This window comes from Synchiropus splendidus, chromosome 3, assembly GCF_027744825.2.
Source record: "Synchiropus splendidus isolate RoL2022-P1 chromosome 3, RoL_Sspl_1.0, whole genome shotgun sequence".
NCBI classification, from domain to species: domain Eukaryota; kingdom Metazoa; phylum Chordata; class Actinopteri; order Syngnathiformes; family Callionymidae; genus Synchiropus; species Synchiropus splendidus.
Window position 1 is genome coordinate 6,548,179 of NC_071336.1, and position 11,628 is coordinate 6,559,806.

An 11,628-nucleotide genomic window follows, 5' to 3' on the forward strand; every position below is an offset into this window, starting at 1 on the left:
GACTTTTGCTCCTTCTTGCTCCACTCATTACTTCAGCAGATTTTTTATCGTCCGACTGTTCTTTCCTACTTGACCATTTGACCGGGCGTGACCGGGCTTGGATGTGCTGTTTCTGAAGTCCCACCTTTCTGCAACCTCTTTGAAGTCGGCATTGACATACTGAGGACCACTTTGTGAGATGGTAACATCAGGAATGCCATTGTTTGCTAACACTTTTAGTGCAACCATAATACATTCTATGCCCTCAAGTTCTACACTTTGCCCTCCCACAGCCTTCGCCATTGGTTAATCCTCATCGAGGCTCTGGTCTCTGTCTGAGACTTCAATCGGTTGGCTCTCCGCCCAGGAAGGAACTCCTCACTGTGTATAACACCCCTCGTCTTCCGCTGCTCGGCCTCTTTTTCCACTCAGCCTGTGACTTGTCAACCATCGGGTTACGTGTATGAGATGTATCCCTGAACAGGGTGGCGGCCCATATCCTGACGTGGTAAGCGAGCCATCTCCTGTCCATGAGAGTGCGCACGTGCGGACAGAAGAGGGGGCGCTCTTGTGGACGAATGGGCCCTCGGACCAGAGGCAGCGATTCAGGACTCCGGTGGCGGACCTGTTTGCATCCAAGGAGAACACCAAAGCATTGCTGTGGTTCTAGCTGAGAGCATCGGACAGATCGACGCCCGGAGTAGATGCATTGGCTCAGTGTGGCCGCGGGGGCTTTTTTACGCGTTTTCCCTGCTCAGGTTAATGATGGCTTTTTTGCAGCGCATCAGAGAACAGAGACTCTCTGTCGTGACGGTGGCTCTGCACAGCCCCAACACGGGATGGTGTCCGGACCTGGTCAGCCTGACGGTAGGCCCTCCATGGCCAATCCCGGATGTTCCCGGGTGATGACCCAAGCCGGAGGAGTGTGTCGAGCCTGCTCCGTGATAGGACGTCTCAAGGTTTGGACGATGAAAAGTTGAAATTTCTAAACATGGGTTTGTCAGAAGCAGTTATTTCAACAGTCCAGAGCGCCCGAGCACCGGCCACCAATAGGGCCTACTCTGTGGGACACCAGGGCCTGGGTTGTTTCTCTGTGAGAAGTCACCCGATCATCAAGAGGTTTCTGCTTGGCGCCAGACAGACCAGGCCTCCTGTAAGGAGCCTAACTCCTAGAAGGCCTGTGTGAACGTTCGAACGTCTTCTCTGGAGGAGCGGACCCTTAATCTGATCTGACAGCAGTCAACCCTAACTGCATGTCATTTGGTGGTGGAAGGGACTCGGTATTCACCCTGTAATATCAGGCTTCCATGGAGGCAGGACGACCACGGTCTTCGTTGAATCAGTTCTTTAATCGAAGTTAACACACAGACTGACCTTCAAACAACCGGGTTCTCTCATACTCGAACGTCAACATGTATTTGCATATACACATACGTCATTACGTGACATCCCCCTCTTTATGAGTCTCAACAGTATTTCTTTCTTGAATGACCAGTTTCATGAAAATATTATTTTCCAACACAACACATAAAACACATTCTCAGTGATAACACTATTTTTTCAATGAACTCTCCCAGAGAACTATCACTATAATATTCATTCTCTATATCTAACTGGTAGTCTAATTTGTCTTCCAGATCTCGTACATCTGTATGATTCAGGAACTGGACAGTTTTCTGCGGAGACCTCAGTGAGCTTGCTACTTTGTGACTGATCCCTTTTCTGAAACTCTGACTCCAAACTTCCACCAACATCTTGGTCGACCTCCCTTCAAAAAACTTTCTCTGACGTTCTTCTCAGGAACTTCCTGTTTCTCCTGTAGGTACTGCCATCAGGTGTTCTGATGATCTTGGTGATCTTGGCTGTTCATGTTGACGCAATACTACAGCTGGCTGCCAGGTGTCACCCTTGAGTAGTGGGACCTTCTCACCAGCTTGTAGTCCTGGAAGGATCTTTGTTCGTCTGTCGAAGTACATTTTCTGCTTTTGTTGTCTTTCCTCCAACTTCCTCCTAACCTCCACAGTTCCTTCTGGTGTGAGAAGCTGTGTTGACACAGGAATCTTTCCTTTCAGCCTTCTTCCCATCAAGAGTTGAGCAGGAGACAGTCCTATTCCTTCCAATGGTGTGTTTCGAAACTCCAGCAAAGCAATGTATGGGTCTCCCTCTTCAAACTCAGATTTTTTCAATAAGTTCTTGATGGTCTGCACCATTCTTTCTGCTTGAACATTTGACTGAGGATGTCCAGGGCTGGAAGTAACATGTCTAAATTCCCATTTTTCTGCAACACACTTGAACCTTGCACTTGAATATTGGGGTCCATTATCTGAAGCAACACAGTCTGGAATACCATGTCTTGCAAATAATGACTTCAAGGCTACAACAACACTTTGAGTCGTTGTGTTAGTTAACTTCATGACTTCAGGGAATTTCGAGAAATAGTCAACACATAGTAGAAAGTCAGATCCTCTTTGATGGAAAAGGTCTGCTCCTACTTTTTCCCAGGGTCTGTGTGGTATAGGGTGTGAAATCAGTGGTTCTCTTGAGTTCCTGTTTCTGTTTTCATTACAGGTAGCACACTTAGAGACCAACTCCTCTATTTGACTTCCCATGCTTGGCCCATATTCGGAGAACGTCTGATGGTGTTGAACTTTTCTTTCCTGGCCACCCTCTTTGAGTGACTTCCTTCAGAGTTCTGAGTTCAGGGTCCTCAGCAGTCATTTTTCTGAATGTTTCCAATTTTTCATTTGAGACTGGAAGCTGACCTGCGATAGTGCTCACCTCTAGCTCCTTCTCCAGCAAATCCTCCTTTTGCTCGTTGAGAAATGCTCTGCTCAGGGTGTCAGCAATGTGCAGCTCCTTTCCTGGCCTGTAGGTGACCTTCAGACTGTATCTCTGGAGTCTCAGCAACATTCTCTGCAGTCTCATTGGTGCCTGATATAGTGTTTTTTTAAAAATGCAAAAAAAGGGCTTGTGATCACTCTCCACCACGACTTCTTTGCCATAAACATATTGATGGAACTTTTCACACCCGTACACAATTGCAAGTAGTTCTTTTTCTATTTGAGTGTACCTTCGCTGACAGTCAGTGAGGGCTCTAGAACCATATGCCACAGGTTGTCCTTGCTGCATCAATACGGCCCCAATTCCTTCTGCGCTGGCATCCACAGACAACGTCACCTGTTGGCTCACATCAAAAAAACTTCAGTGTCGGTGCATTGGTGACAAGTGACGAATCTGAATCGGCCAATAGGAGTGTTGAACGTGCATAGTTTGGAACTTTGGTCATCCAGTTTTGTTTGCCAAAATCCTCGATTTGCATCCAGAACTGAAAAGTATTTAGCATTTGGCATTCTAGACACAACTTCTTCCACTGTCAGTAATGGATAATGTTCCCTTTTTAGGGCTACATTCAAATCCTTTGGGTCCATGCAGATTCGAGTTTTATTTGGTGTTACAACAGTCACCATGCTGTTGACCCACTCTGTTGGTTCTGTCTGTCTCCCGTCTTTTCCATGCGGTGAAGCTCCTCAATGACTCTCTCAATAATAGCAACTGGAATCTTTCTGGGAGCATGAACCACAGGTTTTACTGTTGAGTCGATTTCAATATGGTACTTGCCAGGTAAGCAGCCCAAACCTTCTTAATCCTTCGTAATCCTTGAGACAAACACTCTCTCTTCCAAGTTCATGAATCCTCTTCATGAATCATGCCAAGCTTCTGGCAGGTAGAAACACCCAGTATGGCTGGTACACTCTCTTTAGTTATCTCAAACTCAATACTGTGCTTCTTTCCTTTGTATTCACGTGACAGAGATTTTCTGCCCAGCGGTGTTATTCTTTGTCCAGAGAAACTCACCAGTTTGCTGTTGGTTGCCTTGAGGTGTCCTTTTAGATTCAAAGATTCATATGTTTTCATCGACATAGTGTTGTAGTCGGCTCCTGGATCGAGTTTGAATTTCACACACATATTATTTATTCTCAAGTTTTCTGTCCATCTTTCTTTATTTGCCTCTTCGTTGTCCATGACTTTGATGTGCTTTTCTTGATACACTTGAACGGTACCCATGAACATGTCTTCTGGTTGATTGTTTTCAACAATGTGGACTTTCCTCCCACTCTGTCGATTTGGGGTTCTGCACATTTTTGCAAAATGATTTTTTCTTTTACATAATTTGCAAACTTGACCCATTGCCGGACACTTACATGCACATATCCACATCGGTTGCATTCTGCATTCTTTTGGCTGGCAGCTTTTCCATGGACGTTTGTTTTTATTCGGATCTTTGTTAACCTCTGATTCTTCTGTGAGTGCTTTGACTTGGCTCGACGTTATTTCACTGGCTCGACAAATGCTCACTGCTTTCTCCAGAGTCAAATCTGCCTCTCTCAACAGTCTGCCTCTGACTTGATCATTTGTTATTCCACACACAACTCTGTGCCTGACGAGGGAATCGTGAAGGTGACCAAACTTGCAGTCTTTAGCTTTGTTTTTCAAATCCGTGACATATGCATCTATTGTCTCGGCAAGTTTTTTCGTGGCTCACAGTATTCTTGAAACTTTCTTTTCAATACGTCGATTTTATCAGCCTCGTCGTCCTCGAATTCAAAAGTATTCCATACTTTTATCGCTTCGTCCCCCGCAACATGTAAAAAAGTGGCAGACTGCACCTCCACTGGCTGTGCAGAACAGATCGAAGCGTTGAATCCAGCTTCTCCAGTTTTCAGCGAGATTGCCCTGCAGACTCAGATGCGGCGGTGGTTGAAACTGCGCCATCCTTATTTACTTTGTCTTCTGACACCATGTAATATCAGGCTTCCAAGGAGGCAGGACGACCACGGTCTTCGTTGAATCAGTTCTTTAATCGAAGTTAACACACAGACTGACCTTCAAACAACCGGGTTCTCTCATAGTCGAACGTCAACATGTATTCGCATATACACATACGTCATTATGTGACACACCCTAACCCTGCTTTCAGACCGACGGTGATCACCGAGGCATACCGATCGCAGGTGGTCATCTCATCAAAGTGAGCAGGAGGCGAAACTGCATCATTTGTGCACAGTTCGAGCCCTTGCAGATTACATTGACAGAACTGGGGACTTCAGACTGTCGGACAAACTGTTCGTCGGTGATGGCGGGAGTCTGAAAGGGAGATTGGTTTCTTCCCAGTGGCTGGAACACTGGGTGTGCTCAGCCATCAAGAAGGCGTATGAGGCCACAGGAGCTGAAGTCCCAGAGGGCCTCAGAGCACACTCCACAGGGTCCATCTCCACTTCAGCAGCGCTGTATGGCGGAGCTTCCATGGAGGACATCTGCCATGCGGCATCCTGGTCATTTGCATCGACCTTCGCTGGAACCTACTTGAAGGACATGGTGGACACTTCAGTTGCCCATACTGTCCTTTCGAGAGGTGCATCTTCGTCCTCAGCCGAGCCGGTAGGACGTCAACTACCTGGTTCATATGGTATGGTCTTGTTTCTTTCTTCGGCCATGCTGGGAGGAAACAAATCCCAACTGCCTTCACTGTGGTTTTTAACCAATAGCGAAGGCCGTTAGAGGGCGAAGCACATATGACATAGAAATCCTGTTTACCTAATGTAACCGCAGTTCTATGAATATGTTCGGAGCCCTCTAACTGGCTGCCCAGCAGGCCTGTCTTCGGCGGCTAAGTGCTGACAACATCTGACTGAGGCAGAGGGGCTTGTGCTGTACCAAAATCGCATAGTAGACCCGATGCAGATGCGAGCAGAGGTGTTGGCAATGATCCACACGGGACACCAGGGGTTGACCAAGTGTCGTGAAAGAGGGTAAATGAGGGTTTCGTGGTGGAATTAGCAAAGACATAAAAGAGATAATGAAGAATTGTACATTCGGTATTGAACACAAACCCAAGCAGAAGAGTGAACCACTCGTCACTACTCCACTCCCTGACCACCTGTGAGCTAGGATCAAAGAGTTATCTGATAGTGCTTGACTACTACACAAGATACATTGAGATAACACACCTGCCTTCCACGTCAGGCCTTCGGGTGAATAGAATTTTGCCAGGTGGTAATACCACAGGTATTTGTGAGTGACAATGGTACATCATGGTACATGTATCAGCAGACACTATGGGTTTGATGGCTCTAATGTGTTGTAGAGCGACTCCAACAATAGCCACAGGTGCCAGTCCAGCACGGCTGATGTTAAGTTGGCACCACTGTCCCCATGTTAGAGAAGAAGCTGCTATCTGACCCTGTGGAGCATGAGCAAGTGGTGATGAGAGATTCTCTATTCCTGACATTTATGATGATAATGTTGAAGAGCAACAGTATGGATGTCCTGATCCTAACATCCAGTAGTTCTTGTGCCACACCTGTTGGCAGTTGAACAAGATCAGGATCTGCCCCTGCTTCTGCAATGAAACGGACCTTGAGAAGCCATGAAGTTAGACTTCATTTTTAGATTTTGTAATTATTATGTCATTTGGTTAACTAATTGATGCACTGCATATAACTCTGTCAGCATTTCTCCTTCCGTGACACAGAGGTTGAAAAGGAGCAGAGTGAAAAACAGTTCTTGTGATATCTGCCACTTTGTGTCTCTTTCCCTATTTTTGGATCAGTGGCTGCTTGTACATGTTTGAACTTGTGTCTGTGTCAGGTTTGTGTGCCTGTGTGCGTGTGTGTGTCTGTGAGTATGTGAGCGAGTTGCGCTTTATTGTCAATGTTATTTGTTTATTTCTCTGATCATTTGTGGATTACTTTTACTTTCGTGTTTGAGGGTGCGTGAGAATTATTTATTTACTGTGTGGATGTGTGGTTTGTTCTCGTCCTTTTTGTGTTGCTTTGAATCTTTATCGTCCGTTCTCCAGTGTAATCGGAGATTACTTACATTTACTTGGAAGTAGCTCTTCCTGTGACGGGAGGTTCTGGTCTCGATCGACCGTAACTTCCTGCCAGAGGGAAGAGGAACAAACAGTCCATGACCAGGGTGAGAAGGGTCGGCTCTGATCCGACCTGCACGTCTCTGGGTCCTGGAGACATACAGGTCATGAAGATCCTGGAGGTGGCGCTGTTGTACCAGACGGTGATAGAGGAGGTGAGGATGGACTGGATGATGGCTGCGTAGAACTCCACCAGCAACTTCGTCGGCAGTCGTAGTTTTTGTAGCTGCCTCAAGAAGAACATTCTCTGCTGGGCCTTCCTGAAGAGGGACCTGAGGGTTGGCTCCCATTTGAGGTCCTCAGTGATGGTGGTTCCTAGGAAGCAGAAGGAGTCCACAATAGGAATGGCTAAACCAGCCAACATGAGAGGAGACAGAGAAACTGTTACTCTCCTGGAGTCTATGACCATCTCCACTGTCTTCTGGGCGTTGAGCTCCAGGAGGGAGGTGGAGCGGCTCATCTCCATCTGAGATGAGCCCGATGATGGTGGTGTCATCCGCAAACTTGATCAGCTTCATGGACTGGTGGCTGGAGGTGCAGCAATTAGTGTACAGAGAGAAGAGCCACGGAGACAGAACACAGTCCTGAGGAGACCCGATGTTGAGGGTCCAAGTGTCGGAAACAGTATGGCTGGTCAGGAGGTCTGTAATCCAATGAAGTCCACAAACAGTATCCTGCGGCCGAGTCATTGGCTGAGAACGGCTGCCTACATTTTTGCAGCGTACATTTGTCTCAGTGTGGTTCTAGCATATGGTTGGGAGAAGTTCTCTCTTCTTCTCTGCTCCTCCTCTTCAGGAGTTAGTTTAAACAGTCTTTGGAGATGATCTGGATTGCTGGGTGGGTGTTCCCCCACACCTCGATTCCGTAGAGTAGGTGTGTGAGTATCAGAGTACAGTTCGGGGTCCTCAGGACTCTTTCATTCAAGTAGTATTTGCATTAGTATATGTAGTTGTCTGGATAGTTTCATTCTGCTGTTTATTATGCGCTGTTTCCATGTGAGCTGCTCTTCTATAATGAAACCCAGAAATGTCACCTCTGCTCACCTAATCTCTTTCCGTTAATTGTCAAAGATAAGTTAAGCTTATCTTAACAAAGATAATCAAAGATAAGCTAAGCTAATACAATTTCGATTAGAAAAGAACATGAACTTTGTCCACGGTTAGGGAGAGTCTGTTTGTGTCACGTCATATCATAATTTTCTTCATTGACTGTACCGTGTTCCCAATGAATGTGTGTCATCAGCACAAATGTTTATCAACGATGAACCTGGTGCATTTTCACTTCACTCAACAATAATTCTTCTTTCATTCTCTTGCTGCCCTGTTTTGCTCAGGTGAGCTGGGTATTTTAGGTGAGGGAATTCCTGGACTTTGCTTTGCTTTGCAGATGAATCATCTGGCAATATCAGTGGTTTTCCCCGAGCAACCTGCAACAAAACAAACACACAGAAGGAACAATGGAAAAACTTTCAGAGTGGAAACTCCCTTTTCAATCAGTTACCAAGGTTTCAAATGCTATCGAGATAAGTTTTCAGGTAAAAAATTACGGTCGACTGCTGTCATAAATGTTACTTATTTATTTATTGACCGACTTGACAGACTTGACTTGACCCGTTAAAGCAAAAAGTTGATTGATAAAGTAGATTTTATTTTATTTTATTTTGCAGTATTGTATAGTCCAAGTTGATGTGTTCTGGATGGTAGTCTAATTTGTTGCAGCGGGTTTATAATTCCAGGAAACCATGTTCGTTCCACCTTCACCTGAAGAGAATTTAAAATCATTTCACCGACGGTTTCAGATAAACCACGTGACTTCAGATGCCTTACAGAGGAGGCGGTCTCTCAATAAAAAGCCAGATAATAAATAAGAAGCAAAGCGAAGTGTGTCATCTCACCTGAAGAGCGAGCAGCATGGCGCCTCAGTTGTTTGTCAGCGGACCCCGAGGGGAGAGTTTGGTCCTCGACGTGTGTCACAATGACGAGCAGTTCAGGAAAATGTCCGTTAAGGATCTGAAAAACACACTTAAAAAGAAACTGAAATTGAGTAAGTTCGACTTCTTTTCTTCCCTTTCTAGCCAGATTGTTTCACCTAACTGCTTTTTGTACCCTTATGCGCTCATATGCATCTCTCAGCAATGTGACCAAAGCCCATTTGCATTTTGATTTAGATATGCATTTAAAGCCGTCATTATTTCCTGTTTTAGATGTCTGATGAAACAAATTATTATTATTATTATTATTATGTATGCCATGCCAGATTGTTGATTTCAGTTCTGCTCTGATATAAAGATTTATCATAGCATTCACATTATTGTTCTTGGCGTCAGCCATCATCAACATTCATCTTATTACTATTATTATTAATGATAATAATCATAATAATAATAATAATAACAATAAACAATGGCCTAATTTCAATGATGTTCTGTCTCTTTTTAGCCAGTGAGTTCCGTGTTTGCCATCAGAACAAGAAATTGACAGAGACTGCAATGCTGTCTGAACATGGGCTCCGACACATGTCCACCATCCAAGTCCTGCTGCTGCTGCCTGGTGGACACCTGTGATGCATCTGCTGTCAACGCTGCAGCAAAAGCTTCATCTGGGCTCATTCAATGCTTGAGCTGATCGCTTGTGATAAATATAGCAATCAGACTTTTCTCCTCCTCCATGAATTTGATGTAAATGTGCCAAACTACCCTGAATAACAGCACTAACTTGGGCAGCTTGGTACTTTGTCCCTTACAATCGAATCGTTGCCCGCTGTCTGGGAAATAGCTTGGTGTGCTTTCACAAAGCATGAGCGAACAGGTTTCGGACATATTTCTGTACGATGAGTGACCATGAGTGCACCATCAATGAAAAACAATAAAGCCTGAAACACACGTGAATATGATGTCTTTTATATTCAGAAACAGAATGGAGATTGCACAATCATGGGTAAAGAATAGAGCAGGGATGTCATATTGATGTCAGCACTGCAGACTGACTGTCATGTCTGCTCATCTAAGATGACCCAAGAGCAGATGATTCCAAAGTCACAGAGGACTCAGACAAGCGAGAATTCGACAAGCGAATAATTTATTACAAAAAAACACACAAATCAAACACGAACAATAAGGTGAACTGAGGGCGACGACACCAGAAGCGGAGCACGGACAACAAACACGAACGGAGGGGATAAGCTTTAAACAGAAAGCAGGTGTAAGAAATACAAGCCTGAAAATGGGGACAACTAAGAAACACTCGGATATAACTCTCACATGGCTAATACAAAACTAAAAAAACACTCTAACCGAGGAAATAACTAGCACACAGGCTGAACTAAAATACCGAGTAACACAAACACACGAGGAAGCTAATGTGGAGCTAATGACAGGGAGCAAGCGATAGGAGAGCTAGATAGAGCGAGAAGAGAGACAAAGGTGACTGAACGAGGAGATGGACGCAGAGCAAAGCAGAGAGATAAACAGGGTCACAAGCGAACGGAGCAATCGAGAGAGAGAGAGAGAGAATGCACCATGAGAACATAAGACGATCACCTGGCAGCACATGCTGGTTCTCCAAGGTATAAATCTCAGCAGAGGCAATCAGTGGAATGAGGACCAGCTGCGCTGCCATGAAGCTGGAGGGAGTGAGAAAGAAAACAGGAAAACAAGGAACCGGTACACCGGAAGTGACAAAGTAAAAGCACGAACCATGACACTGACCTGTTGCACCAGCCAGATACAAGTGACTTACAGCTTTTGTTTTTTTTACTTAACTTTCATTATGATTCCAACATCTCCACAAGAAGACTCATGTCTAGTCTTCATCTTTTGGCATTTCCTGTCAGCAGCAACTCAGCCTCTTCCACTTTAACCTGCCTTGTCCATCCTCCGCAGTCACACCTCTCCTCTTCATGTACTTTATCACATGCATGAATCTGGATGAATCGATTGTCTTCCTCTCCTTCTCTTACATGTGACTTCCATTTCCAACTCAACATCTTCCCTGTCTCTCCTCTCTATGTGCCCAAATCACCTGGCCTCCCTAACTTTGTCTCCAGTCTTTCCTCCATGAGCTGTTCCTCTGATGTACACGTGTCTATTCTTGTCCTTCCTGGCCTCTCCCAATGAAAACCTGAGCAACTTCAACTGTGCCAACTTTGTGTCAGAGCTCCAGTGTCTAAAACAGCATTCTTCAACTGCTGTGCTGTGATGAACCAGTTTCACCTCATTTGTCCGGAGGTAGAGGTGGACGATATGGTGACATTGAATCTATTAGAACGTGTCGACCATCTACCAACGTGAGGAGATGACATGGAATTCTAGATGCTAGCCGACAAATATCTACTTGATGGTAGCGAGATGTTTTCTGGTTTGCTCTTTCTCTCTTGTTCAGAGGCTTGCCATAAAACAGGCAACTGGAATGTGGTTTTGGTGGGCAAAGCTACGTTTGTAATTGTGCCGCATGTTTTTAGTAATAAATAAATAAAATAAGAGATTGCTCAAGTTAGTTAATTTATCACATTTCTTTTATCCGCAGACAGCACTGGATGCAATAGTGGATGGCTTGCACTGCCACTTGTCAAGCCCTATAAAACTGCAACACTTGAAGCAGAATATTCTATGGATGGTCCATGGATTCCACTGTGGCATGAGAGTGTACGGCCCTCACACTATTCACACGTGTAACCCAACATGGTTCATGGCTACACCAGGTGTCTTCAAAGGTGTTGTT